The sequence below is a fragment of the Pezoporus occidentalis genome, unplaced genomic scaffold (genome assembly GCF_034315485.1).
Source record: "Pezoporus occidentalis ecotype Australia unplaced genomic scaffold, CSIRO_AGI_Poc_V1 ctg78, whole genome shotgun sequence".
Lineage (NCBI taxonomy): Eukaryota > Metazoa > Chordata > Aves > Psittaciformes > Psittacidae > Pezoporus > Pezoporus occidentalis.
In genome coordinates, this window is record NW_026916137.1 from 1700832 (window position 1) to 1715608 (window position 14777).

The 14777-nt window shown below is 42.6% G+C and overlaps 1 protein-coding gene across 1 annotated transcript in view; it reads left to right on the forward strand.

Annotated features, from left to right (window-relative positions):
* The first annotated feature begins 7992 nt into the window (after positions 1–7992).
* Positions 7993–14777, forward strand: part of SYN3 (synapsin III) — a 257234-nt gene continuing 250449 nt past the window's right edge. The window contains exon 1 of the mRNA XM_062602685.1: positions 7993–8050. The gene's annotated coding sequence lies outside the window, so the exon portion shown is untranslated. The remainder of the gene's footprint in view (positions 8051–14777) is intronic.

Sequence of the window (14777 nt, forward strand, 5' to 3'; positions counted from 1 at the left end):
GGGATCAGAAATAAAATCTTACAAAATTCTTTTGTTCTTCTAATTTGGGCTCTTACCTTGACGTGTTTTGTTCTGTGGCTCCCTTTTCCCCCTTCACCCAAAAACATTGACGTGTATGAGTCACTGCAAACTTTTCAGTTCCAGAGCCTGAAATGTGTATTTATTTCCCAGCACCTTCTGACATCCCACCACATTTCAGACATAATTATTATTCCAAATAACAATCTGCGGGCTGGCACCCAGTCTTCTATTTTTGTTTTCATGCTTCTCCCTTTGATAGAACAAGCTTTGCAAGTTTAAGTTTTGGGCAAAGCACTTGCCTTTATTTAATGCCTTATTGTAGCCTTCTAGTAAGTTTCCATTATTTCTCTCTGTTGTCACAGTATATACCTTCAAATGTTTGGCTGTAGCTTCCATGCTGTCATTTCCTGGCTGAGTCATCTACCACTTGCCTACCTGGCAGACCTAGAAAATGTCTTTCTTTATTCTGACTAGTCCTTAGTATCCATAACGGGTTTTTTCCAAGTCCTACTGTTAGTAATTCCTTACAGCCTTTCTTGTTTCCTGTGTCAGCAATCTGGTTCCACTTCATAATTTGTTTTGGGTTTTTTTTTTACTATTTTTAATCATCATCTTGGTCTCTGTGATACAAAGGAATTAGCAGCTGTACTTGCAGTTCCATCACTTTTGTTAGACTTCATATCCCATATGCTGACATGATTCCTAAAGTGCTCGTTTTTTACCTGGTAGGCGTCATGTGATTTGTATGTAAATCATAAACTGCATTTTTCTTTTACTGCAACAAACAGAGCTATTTTGCAGTGTTACTTGCAGTAGCTGGTGCAACAGAGTAAGCCCTGTGTTAACAGCAAAAAGCACAAAAACTTTGTCAGAACTGTAGCTACTGTTCCTCTCCAGAGGGGAAATAAGGCCCTAGCACAGCTGAACAGTTTTATAAATGCCCTGCACAAAACACATTGCACATTATTTTCTGGTAGGTATAATCATACATTGTCCAATTAAATATGAAAAATACATTTTTAATGTTCTCATTTTTACATGCAATTCTATCCAGAAGATAATGCATTTCCTTCTCTATCTTGCCAGTTTCTCCCATTACTCCAGCCTGCCTAATAGCCCCATCTGTTTTCAGCTGAGAAAGATTAATGACCAGCAGCACTGGGAGTCCTGGCAAATCAGCAGAGATATTACTCTTAGGCATTGCACAGGACATTCTTTGCTATTCTGCCAGATACTGTATGGGTGTTCCTCAGGTTTCAACACAGCAACAGCAGAACACAGCAAGCTCAGCAAGTGGGGTGAGAGCATCATTATTTATGAACTTCAGCGAGGCCTAATACATTAGATGGTGGGACTGCTAAAAAAAGAATGTATCATTGTGAGCTCAAAAAGTATTTCAACTTTAGGAAAAGAAAGCAGCTAAGTTTCTGCAACTCAGCAAGTGAGACTGGAACAAATAAGTCACTAGTAGACGGTGACAGTCTAGTATTTCCACTGCAGTATTCAAAATGCAGAAGCTAAATGAAGTCACTTTTACAGCAGGAATTCATAATGTGTATTTATATGGAGTGTTTATGTCCAAACACGTAGGTGAACTGGGGATTGTTTGAAGGTTGTTACTTTGGTTCACAATATAAAATTGTTTGGAAAAGCTGCTGGCTGTGCACAACAAGTTGCAGCTCAGGAAATGCTTGCAAACTGGAATTTAAAAATACCTTGTTTTTATAGGAATTTGTTTTCATGAGTAGTTAAACATTCCCAAAACAAAGGCTGTGGGAATTTCAAAAGGTGCTATATATGTGTCAGTTGTCTGGAACATTTTCCTTGTATGGCTACTTGGGATTTGGGAGTCATTTGCTCTTCAGAGATTAATTGTTATGATTGGTTTTAAAAATAAGCTGGGAATTAGAAAGCCAGCCAAATATTTATTTGTATGATTGATCATAGGAATGTATTTGTGCAGACATGTTAATGGGTACAGCAATGGAGTTAGCTCATTGAAGGTGTTGGGATGCAAAAGATCTGAAACCCAGGCTAAGAGCTTAGTATCTTTTCAGTCATTCTGTGCTAGAGTTTCCCCTTATAGCATGAGAACACTTTCCTGTCTCCTAGCTGATTGCTATTTTTGTAGGGTTAAAATGTCCTAAATCTCTGCAACATGGATTCATGGGAAGTCACTGTGCAGGTGACAGAGGCTGCATTTGAGCTCCATGGTCCAATGCTGTGACATACAAGATTTCAGCCCTATAGAAATAGTTCTGACCTGGGGGTAATTCTCTGATCAGGTGTGTAGAGAGGTCCCCAAACACATAAAGCCAGGTAATTCAAGGCAAGCTAAGCCTATTCCTCAGTATTATGGTAACATAGTTCTCAGACAATAGATGTGTGACATTTCAACATTAACCATTATATCACAAGACTCCACTAAGGCTGCGTACATAATCAGTCATGTGAAAGACAGAGGATCTGAAATCCAAGTTGCAGGTGGAGCAGGTGATTTGCTCATAGAGCTTCTTTCTGCCTCCGGCACATATGTAATATGTCTCTACATAATTTGCTGGGTGTTTTTTAGAGGACTCCTCTCATTCTAGGCAGAGTGGATAGGATGATACTTAGGGAAAAAAGCAGCTTGTGATACTTTCTACTGTTGCTCTCATTGATCTTTTCCTAATACGATAGCTGCCTTGATTCTCAGCAAAGCCAGACTTTTTTCTTTTTTTTTTTCCTAAAGGATAGGTATAAACTGAGATTAGAAAAGGCAAATATCCCCCATACTCTCAGGCTTTCTGAGCAGAATGCCTGCAGTTCTCTTCTACAGGCTTTTCCTGTGTGGAGGGATCCCATGCAGCTGATGGAAATGGCCTCGTAGCACTCACTCCCAACCCATGAATGCTAACAGCTGAACATGCAAGAGTGGTGAATCCCAGCTCTGACCAAGCAAGTCTGCTCCATCTCTGGGGCATTCAACAGACTTACCAGGAGTCTGTCAGGTAAGCTGTGAAAAGGTAGAGTAAATAACAGGGGTGGGGAGCATGAGGGGTTTAAGGAGCCAGATTTCCAAGAGTGAGGAAGGCAAAAGCATCCTGAGGTTCCTCAGAAGATCTGTTAGTAGGAAATTTGATGCTCCAGGGAAGCCTGAGCTGTAGCTGTCGTGAGATGGTCGAGTTCAAGATCCTCAGGTCAGTGAGAAGAGCATGCAGCAAGCTCACTGCCTTGGACTTCAAGAGAGCAGACTTACGGGTTCAAACTTAAACAGGAAGTTTAGGTTTAGGTTAGATGTAAGGAAGTTCTTTACTGTGAGGGTGGTAGGGCACTGGAATGGATTGCTCAAGGAACCCATTCTTCGGGTTCCTTGGGCAATGTGAATGCTTCATCCCTGGCAGTGTTCAAGGCCAGGTTGAATGGAGTCCTGGGTGACATGGTTCAGTGTGAGCTGCCCCTGCCCTTAACATCCTATCCAACCCTAACCATTCTATGATTCTATGATCTGTGGGTTGGACTAAGCTCGTTCTACATCTGTGTCACTTCTTATCCAACACTGGCCAATGCGGCCCACCTGTAGTAAATCCTATAGGTTGTAAAATGCATGAAAGTGAGCACTGAGATTAAACCATTCTCAGCTCAAAGATGTTTAATTTGTTTCAGTTCTTTGGATTCCCACATTGCTCCTTTGCTGATCATGAGAAAAGGAAAAAATAGCAGTTTGATAACAGTTGGAGTCTGACTACTCAGGCTTTTTCAAATTATCAGCACTGTGGTCAATGGCTGGGGCGAAGCTGGAGTTAGCAAGGCTCATAGAATTTCTTCATTTTATCTGCCTAAGGATCTGTTGTTCCAGCAGTGCCCTCCAGCAACCCTGTAAGGGAAGGAAAAGCTATCCATGAACTCTTCATCCAGCTGATACCAGCCACTGGCAGCAGGAAGGAAGCTACACAACTGTCTACATTAAGGTTTTCTAGCTGGCAATAGTGAGTTCAGCATGAAATCTGTTGTTCTGATGATAGACTTTGCTGAGCTTTTCTGCATTTTAGGTGTATGCTTGAGTATACATCTGAGTGACAGAGGCTCCTCGGGGCTAGGAAGAGATGGGATTCAGCAGCTTGCTTGTTCAGAATAAGAACAAGAGAGGTATGTATTTTCCCTCAACATCTTGCACAGTTTTTACTAGTAATATCAGCATCAATCCAGCTGGCCTGAGACTCAGTGTTCAGGCTGGGCAGTAAGCTTCTGTTGTCTGTGTTAAGAGGACAGATAAAATGATGCTTTCTGTCCATAACATCAATGAATATTGCCATACAGGTTCAGATGGCTCATGTAGAATTTACATCTTTTACTTTTCAGTGCTGGGGTTTATTCAAAGAACAGCAAAGGCAATTAAAAATTAAAAAAAAGCGCTGAGTCCTGCAAGGACCCACAAGGATTAACATTCATGGAGATTTGCCAGTGCAAAATACCCACCAAGTTAACCTGCCAGCTTTTGTCATGGACATGGAGACTGCAGGTACCATCCTCTCCTTTCTGATTACCTTTCATAGAGCAAAACAAGTGCATGTAGTAAGAACAACTCTCTGACCGGATCACCCAAAACCCAAATATTTTATATGTTTTGTTGCTTTCATTTCCATTTTCATATGTGGAATTTACAGTTTGCAAAATTTGGTGATTTTCTTAAGCTGATAGGGCTTTCTTCTGCATCAGTCAGACTTGCAAACATCATAGAATTGTCTGGGGTGAAGAATACAACCGCGGGGTCATTGAGATGTCCTCAGCATCACTTTAGTGCAGAGAGAGCTCCTCCTGTAGCCTGGTGGATTTTTCTTTCCTTTGTGCTATCACAGGCTTTATTTTTATCTTAGCAGTGTCTCTTCCAGTAAGTATGAAAGACTACTGGTTTGTGCTAGACCACTGTGTGAGCTCATTACTAAAGCAATGTTTCTGGCATGGCACCTGGGCCTTCATACAGATTTATTCTGCAGGGGTTTTTTCCAATTTTAGTCTTCAAGCCTACACCTGAGAGAAATTTCAGCAATTTGAAGCTGTAAGAAGGGATCACTATGCTTTATTTTTAGCATATTCTTACTGTTCAAAATTTTCTGGCCGCTACAGCCATATATCTTCCAGAAGAATATTGTTTTGAGAGGAAGAGAGTCATTGCCAGTAACCCAGTGGGGCTGAAATCATCACCATTTATGAAGATAAGCAACTTACCTAAGCCAGAAGTTTTAGCTTAAGTTTCTACAATTTACAAATTTGCTGCTATTTCTGTAGGGCTTGATTTCAGGATCCTTCTTCAGCCAGCTTATTCTTACACTTTTTTTCCACATTCCCAATCTGCTGCACCTCCAGTCCATGTTTAAACCAGCCTTAGGCAGGTGTTGGCAGGTATTTTAATGACAGTACAGACAGTTTCCACAGTGCTGAGGTCTGGTTACAGCTATTACATAGAAAAAGGTATCTCACTATTGCTGGTTGTCTTAAACTGGCAAGAAAAAATAGGAGAAAAACAAATACTTGGGGGCTGCTGGGGGAGAAGAGAGCAAGGGACTTGAGTCTTTAATGTCATTACTACCAAAGCAAGATCAGGCTGCTTAGGACCTGACACATTATTACAGGTTGGTAGCCATGTATAAGATGACAGTGGTGATTATGTGTGGCTCTGGAAGAAACAATGACTTTAGAAGACTTGATGTAGATCATTTGATCTGAGACCATAGGTTTTGCTTTTCCCATGCATTTGAATTGCCTTTCATAAAGCTCTCTCTCAGTATCACGATTCCCAATGTGCAAGCACTAACTAGGATAACAAATTGATAAACACTCCCTTTCCTTCTAAACTCACTGTAGGTCGTGTTGCCATCAATTACTCTGTTTCTCCAGTCTACAGCAGAGGGTCCAAAACCTGAAGAAGGTTATCACCAAAGGGATCTAAATACCAAGTGTACTTCGCAGTGCTGGAATCCAACGTACTTTGCAATGCTGGGTTTTTTGGTTCCCAGCTGGAAGCATTCAGGCCCCAGATTCAGCCCCTACAATGTGACAGCTCTCTGAAACCCACAGCGTTGGACTTGGTCCCATTAATTTCCTTTGATAGTTGATGGCGTGAGCAGGACTTCTGCAGAATATATTTCTGTTCACCTAAACCCTACATGACCCTTTGCTCTCTGACTACCAGAAAAGGTTACAGTGCTGATGGTCCTCACATGAGTCCCTCAGGTGTACACCTGCCCAAAGTAACATGGGAGACAAACTGGGCTAGTGAGCATCAGTTTGAGAGCTACCACCTATTCAGTTAAGATTGCAGGTGTCAAAATCCCTTGGAAGCTAAGCAGAAATTGCTGCGATGCTGTATACTCAATATTAGCTGAGAGACTTGAAAACAACCATCCACATAATGGAAAACATAGGTGGATCAGACATGGGAGGGAAATGATTTGTGGATTCTGGAGATTGTGATACACGTTGTGGCAGACAGCCTGTGTTAACAGCCAGGAGAGCACTCATTCTCAGCATAAAGCTGTGGGCTTCACAATGGTCGTTAAAATAATACCCTTGGCATTGCGGGTCAAGTTGTGCAGTGTTTGTTGCACTGCATTATCACTGTGCATCTCTGCCAAGAGCAGAGGCAGCATTTGCAATGTGCCAGCCATCACTTTTCCAAAAGTGCAGGTAAAAAATCCATGAGAAAGAAGGGCCAAAGAAAAAATCGGAACAAAACACAACAACAGTGTTCATGTGTGTTTCTTCTTGAGACTCAAACTTCATTCCCTTCCTGTCATGACCAAGGCGATTCTACATTCTCCAGGAGACAACGGGGATTGTTCAGCTTTAGGGTGAACCATGCATGAAACAAGGCCTGTAATTTTCTTGCAAGGTTTGTGGCACTGAAGGGTTTTGAATCTTCAGCTTACCACCCTGTCAGTACATTATCTGACTGGCTGGACTTGTAATTGAACTAATACTGAACTCTTTTGCTTCTCTCCCAGGGTTGGGGAAAGATCCTTAAGTAATGTTTCAGGAAAGGAAAAAGGAAAATGTGTCTTTCCTTGTGCTGCTCCATCTCCCAAGCACCTCTCCCTCCTGGGTGAGACTGAGGCAACTTGCATTTAGCACAAACCACTTAGTTTACCCATATGCTTCAGTCCATGTGTAAGTTTTCTAGGTGACAGTTTTATCTGGGAAAATGCTGTTTAGATTGTGTGCAAAACCAATGGCTTGTAAATATTAAAAAAAAAAGAAAAAGGAGAAAATTTAATTTTCAGTTGTGCAATAAAATTGTGAAATAATCCTCTTAATTCCTTTCCAATCCCTGACTTGACATATGCTGGTTTCAGGAGCTGGTTTTCAGTTTCCGGCTGTTGTTCCTTCAGACAGAAACAAAGAGAGGTCATGGACTGTTTTGTTTTCATCTTTGAGCTTTTTATTACTATTTGATTTTGCATTGTCATTCCCTTTAATCTGGTTTATTCCACCAACCCTGGGTCAATTGGACACATTAGTACAAGGCTGTTTCCACTGCAGACAGGTGAGTCATTATCTGCTCAGTGTTAATCATATGTTTATCTGCTCTACTTGACCTTCTTCCTGCTGTTGTCTTTTTGTAATCAAAGATAAGACTTTAGTAGATGAGGGGAGTTTGTTCAGTTCGTGTTTAGAGTATGACAACAAGCAGATGGAAGAGGAATGACACCAACAGCATGGAAGCAAATCCAGCTAACAGGTTAGCATTGCAAATGCTTTATGTGCCAGATGGAAGCATGGATTTTCCATTACACAGAAGTCCTTCACTTGGTAACAGAAAAATACGATGCAAAACCCAAAAGCCTTCACTTTGCTGTTAATTAACCCTCGCTGACAGGTTTCTCAGGTGCTCAGAGCTGCAATTGCACCTCCCATAATCTCACAGCTGATACATCCTTTAGCACTAATAACTGGAACCATAGGACTATAGCTCTCTTCCTCCCGCCTTCCTTTTTACTTGGTGGCCAAAGGCTTCTCTACAGAACTTCATTATCAAGAAAGGAGATGGGATGTAAGAGTGGGGACACAGGTCAACTGCATAATCCTTTGTGTTTGGGTTTTGGGGTTTTCTTTTAACCAAAGTTCAAAGTAAAGTCTGCTATAAGAGCATGTTTGCTGGGGTGACAGCACAGATATTCATTTGTAGGGATATCATAAAGAATAGCATGTCCCTGAATGTGGGTTATGGAGTCTCTCTCAAATACTGAATAGAATATGAACAAAAACTAGTGTAAATTGGGAGGCTAGCTGAATTTAGAATCATAGAATAGTTAGGGTTAGAAAGGACCTTAAGATCATCAAGTTCCAACAATTACATGGATTCAAATGGATTTTGTGTGGTGCAGGAACAGGCTGGGAGTCCAAGAAGACTTAGAAAAAATGAACTTTGGATTCATTATCAGAAACATAAATACTTGGAGAAGTATATATACATATAAATAGGTAGAAAAGAAGTCACAGAAAAAGATGAAGGAGTGGAAATATACAAGTGGGAGTTTTATAAGCTGAACTCTGCAATCATTGGAGAAAAAGAAAGAAAAAACCTGCAGGTGTAGCTCCCTTAAGCTCCCTTTCTTTGCAGCAAGGCAAAGCTGGCTTGTACTGGGAAATGAATGTTTGAGCAGGTGCAAGAAGTGAATGGCATTAACTGTGTAAATAGCAGCTGATTTTCAATAATCAGGCTCTCAGAAGGGATGCTCTGTCGATGCTATTTCCATATTACTCACAAAGCTTCCTATCCATCCACCTCTGACAAATTGGTAACAAAGAACAGTGCTTCCTTTAGGATTTATGTCAAATATTAATCCTCCAGGACAGATGCAGTAGGGCAGATTACCTTGGGGTCAGAAGTTATGTTTCAACAAAAGGGGGCAAATTGAGTTCCTAAGGCTGAAGTAGTGATGGGGCATTACCCACTTCTGTACCTACTCTCCTACAGGCTCTCTGTATGATTCCCAGTGGTCTTTGTGTAGCCACATTTACCTTCAAGCTGTTTTAAAAGAAGAGTTAGCTAGTGACCAGATCATTCAAATAGATGGGGAATAAGCGTGTGTGTGTGCTGCCTCAGGGTATGTTATGCAGTTCAAGAACCAGGTGTTAGTCTGGGAATTGCAGAATGGTTCATGTTGGAAGGGACCTTAAAGATCATATAGTTATAACCCCCCTGCCATGAAGAGGGATACCTTCCAGTAGAACAGGTTGCTCAATGCCCCATCCAGCCTGGCCTTGAAACAAGAGCTCTTCCACAGATTTATCTGTTAAAATGGCATAAGTGAGGGTTATCTCCCTAGTTTGGCACTTGATCTTTTTTTGTCTCTGGTTTCCACAGACCAAATCTGGCTACCATTCTTCACTTTCCTATCATACAATAGCAGTCTACAATACCCCTCCTTTCTCTCCCCACCCAAATTATATGTCAGGAATAACTCTTACATGATGGTAATATGAATCGCATGCCCTTTATGGTCAATGTACCTGTAAGATACCCAGTGTCTGAGGGGCAAAGAAGAATCGAGATCTAATTCACATGTCAAAATTTGGATTACATAGCCCAGGCACTGGAAGATTCTGAAAGCTTTAGTCTTGGTAATTCCGTATTTCAATATAAATAAGAGCATAACATATTCATTCAACGCCAAAAAAGGGTGGCAGTTGTACTAACCCAAATGTGGTGAAACCTGTAGCATCAGTTGGTCGCTAAATAGCCTTTGTATACCAGGAGAGAAATAGTATTTTGCTAACATTCACCCCCTAGTTTGTCTCCAGAGCTGGAAATTTCAGGTGGTAAATGGCAGCAACCTCTCAGAGCTCTCATTTCAGGCTTTTGCTGATACATCATCTTCATTTATGCTTGGTTCTGATTTTGAAGGTTAATTTTGCAATTATAAGTGCTCTACATAATTTTTTTAAACAAAAGACTCTGTTTTGAAGTGACCACCGGGGAGAAAGATGAACAACTCTAATGGGTTCAATTCATCCTCTGCTTCAGGGCATAACAACAGTTCTTAGAAGCTATTGTTCCTCTTTCCCGAACTGCATAGACAAGTGTGAGACATCAATATAGAGTTGCCTTTCCTTTAACATGCCCTTGGATTATTCTTTCACTTGAGGACTCCCATGTATTTCTTTCTGAGAATAGCTCTTTCAGCTTGTTTTCAGGGAGCAGCCCACCTGCTTTCACCCTGTTAGTCTCAGCACTGCTCCTAGAGAGACCCAAGTCTTTGTTTCTTCTTCAGCTGATTAAAGACTTTCTCAGTGCTGGGGGAGCATGTACCTGCTCATTGCCTACTCAGCTTGAGCAATGTATGTAACAGGTGAAAGAAACAATCTCTTGATGGGAAATCCTATAAAAAAACTCAGAAAGTTTTGTTCTTTGTGTATCTTTGGGAATCACCTGGATTGTCCTATATAGATGTCTTTACATGCTTTTGCAAGGAAACTCAGTCCTCAAAGGCTCAGCTAAAGGAAAGCAAGCATGAGATGCTCCAGTAACATGTATTGGTCAGCTTGGTTCCAAAATTACTTTAATAGAGGAATAAGCATCACAGCTCAGAAGGCTACCACACTGCTCCATCAAACATCAGACAGCTTTCAAGGACCTGAAATGACACTTCATAGTGACAGCATTTATTTATTTATCTATTAAGAATTTAAGAAAATCCAATACTGCCCATTCTCAGTCCTGAAGTAACATTCCTCCTTGGAGCTCAGCTCTTGTTTTAGTGATGCTTGTCTTCAGCCTTTCTTGACTTCTCTTTGTATTTTTCCATTATGCAGTGGCTCTTCAGGTAGCGAGGCTGTGGCTTTCATATGGGTAGGCTGGAAGCCTACAAACCACAGGCCACTTCAAGTGTGGGGAAAATAGAATCATAGAATCATAGAATAGTTAGGGTTGGAAAGGACCTTAAGATCATCTAGTTCCACCCCCCCTGCCATGGGCAGGGACTCCTCACACTAAACCATGTCAACCAAGGCTTCATCCAGCCTGGCCTTGAACACTGCCAGGGATGGAGCATTCACAACCTCCCTGGGCAACCCATTCCAGTGCCTCACTACCCTTACAGTAAAGAACTTCCTCCTTATATCCAACCTAAACTTCCCCTGTTTAAGTTTTAACCCATTACCCCTTGTCCTATCACTACAGTCCCTGATGAAGAGTCCCTCCCCAGCATCCCTATAGGCCCCCTTCAGATACTGGAAGGCTGCTATGAGGTCCCCACGCAGCCTTCTCTTCTCCAGGCTGAACAGCCCCAACTTTCTCAGCCTATCAAGAACTGCCATGGCAGATATCCCCTTGCTCTCTACAGGTTGCTGCCTCACAGAAGGGACTATTTGCACAATGTCCCTCTGAGGTGCCTCAAGCTGGCAGAGAGGGAAATCTCGGGTTATTCCAGTGAGGCTCAGTGGCTTCCTCAGGGTTACCTGGGAGGCAGCAGAGCTACAAATCCACATCACTATGTCCCCACGCAGTGAATCCATTAACACAACATTATCATACTTCTGCTTTCCATCACAGCAGGATGTTTGGTACTGTACTTGAACAGGTTCATGGATCTGAGCTTTCTTCTGACAGGGAATCACCTTGCTATAGAGCATCTGCCTATGCATGGCCTGGCTTAATTTTGTTGTGTTTCCCCCTGCAGCGAGGGCAAGTTTATTCTGAGCAATAGAATCAATCCGCCAGCTCTGCTCATACCGGTTAAGTGTGAGGTATAGGACCTTAACTTTTAATGTTCCTTAAAATAACAACAGGGTGTTTAATTTTCAGCTGGAGCCTGTAAAAGTCCTTCTGCTGCAGTGCTCCTCAGCTGCAACAAAACACATCAGAGGCCTGGCAGTTTATCTGCCCTTCCACACACAGCAATTAGCATTCACAGCCCTGACCCTGGGCTGGGTGACTTCTCCCTTCATGTCTCTGACTTGACAGGAAAGGCAAGAACCATACAGTGGGGGCCCCTTTCAGCTCAGTGTCTTGAGTCTGGTGATTATTTATCACACCTGAATCTTTGTGAAAGGTTTGTTTCATGAAAAACAGATTTAAATTGGATGGTTCATTCGTTTGATTAAGAAAAGTGATTAGTATGTCAGTGAAAACTTGTTAATCAAAGATTTTTAACCCAGCTGTTTGGGGGAGGGGGTCGGGAGAGGGAATCAGATGGAATTTTACTGCTGATTCTAATGCTCAGTGTAGTTTGCTTTATAAGCTGTTGCAGAGCTGAAGGCACAGGAACATTTAGTTATTGAAAAGGAAAATATTTCACCCTGTGTCACATCTTTGCTTGGCTTTGACTAGAAGAGAAAGGTGTAGAGATATATATGTGCATGCAATGTGATGAAATGAGAAATGTGTGACTGGATCCCTCCTTTTGGGGCAAAGCTGCCATGCTATATTTTCTGCCTGTCTTTGATTGAAGGCTTATCCTTCTCTTGATAAGGAAGCAGTGGTCTGATGGCTGCCAGGATTGTCCTTTGTAGGTACTTTTATTCCTGTACTTACCCCATCTGTGGAGTTCAGGAGATGGGATCAAGATGAGAAGCAGATACTGAAGCCCTACACCAAAGGCTGTAATGCTCAGTGTCCCCTGAACATCCATCCTCCATGTACCAAGTCCTGTGATGCAGAAAACAGGGCGTAGCCCATTTTAGAACTGAGTTAGCTGAAGTAGGTTGAGGTTAAGTGGCTTGTAAATGTGTCAGTAACTCCAAAAAAACTCTCCAACCAGCTGAAAAGCCTCAGCTCTATTAAAGCACATATTCAACATGGGTGAAGGGTTTCTAAACGTTATCACCTCCAGGGTGCTCCACACAAAAGGAAAAAAAACCCAACTCGGGCCTTACCAATGGATTATTAAGCTCCTTCAGCCTGATTGCTTTCCCTTTACTGCACAGAAGAGACTGGAGAGAAAGGTAAGGAAGTGGGAGGAAGGAAACCTGTAAAGGGCTTGTCCCACATTCTCACCAGGCACCTGGGGATAGGAAGTTCCCACTGCTGTGTGCCAGCCTTTCTGGAGAGGTACAATGAAGTGGTTAATGGATCATACCTCACCTGGAAGCCAGAAACAAGTAGAATAGTGCAGGAGTCTTTTCTGGCACTGCTGTTTAGCATCTTTATCAGTGACTTGGAGGATGTGGCAAGGTGTGTATTCATCATGTTCTCAGGTGACACAAAAACCTGGTGATGGCAGCTGGGCAGGTCAATGCAATGGTGGGCAGGGTGGTGGTCCACCTGAAATACTGCATTCAGTTTTGGGCCTGGACACTGACAAACTGGAGTGAGTTGAGAGGAGGGCACCCAAGCTGGTTAGGGACTGGATGGAGCTCTTGCTCTGTGAGGAGCAGATAGAGCAGAGAAGACTTCAGGGGTACCTAACCATAGAGGCCTTGTGTCTAAGAGGAGGTTATAGAGCTAGGCTCTTCACAGTAGTGCATATTCTCCATGCAAACTCATCTATCCTATAGAGAAATTCCTGTAATCACCTACCCATCACAGCCCTGCTTTGCCCAAGCATCTGCCTGAATTGCTTCCCTGTTGGCACCTCAATCTCAACCCTTTCTGGGAGCCTAGCAAGCCCAGGCACTCTCTGGCTTTTTCTGCACACCAGCTCTCCTGCCCTTAGCTGTGCTTTGCTCCTGCCACTACATAAACTACTCTGTATTGCCATGACCTGAAGTTCATGGTCATAGGCAGGCAGTATTTTATTATCATTTAATGCATGAAAACTCTTACAACAGCTCAAAATTTGAGTGCTTTACTTTTGGAAACAACTGATGGGGAAGGCAATAGCCTGAAAGAATGACCCGGGACTGTAGCTCCTAGGTGGGTAAGTTAGCACCCACCTCTGTCCTGCACCCTGTTAATTGAGACTTCAGTTCTGCTTGGCATCTTTCTGAATGATGTCAAGCTGCACAGTCCAAAGGCTTAATCAGGCATACTCTAAAGAGACAGCAAAACCATGCAGCACAAAACTGCTTATCATCTCCCCATCTTCTAGCTGAAAGATGGTAGATAATAACTCAAACCTTTGTGCATAGCAAATGATTCAGGAAAGCCAATTGCATGGTCTGCAAGCCTCATAAAATAAAAATTGTCTGTACTGAATGGGTCAGACAGGCACATTATAGGTCCCTGTTTCCCCACACTGTGGCACGTAGAGCTGTTGGGGGCTGTATCAGTGAAAGAGGGACCACAAGCAGGACGAGAGTGCCACAAATCTGCAACAGGAAACACCCTAATTAATTCACAGATTGCAGACAGTGTGGGGATGCAGGCTGGCAATCAAGGACACTCCTCTTGCTTTTGGGAGTGAGGGGGCGTGTGCATGGACTGGCATTGCCCTCTGCTGGCTGCTGCTCCGGTGGGTGATGCTGGGTGCCCGGGTGTGCTGGGCTTTTTGGGACTTCGACGGGTTTCTTGCCATGCTCACACAGCCTCTCCTTCCCTCTGTAGGATATGAAGACCAACGGGTGGTTCTGCTTTCCTGCTTTTCTGCTGGAAGCTGGGTAGGGTCCAACTTCAAAGTGTATTTAACACTTTGTTCCACTTTTTTTTTCTCCTGTGGGTGTAGCTTTGGCCTTGTGTTCTTCTTCTCTCTCTCAGTAAAAAAGTTATTGCCTCTCTCTGTAAGGGATGTCATTACCCACTGTGTTAGTAACTCCCTGAAAATGCTAGCTTGTGTTTTTAACAAGTCAGCTAGCAATTGCAGTGTAAAATGCTGAATAAACAGGGCAGGATCCCTTTG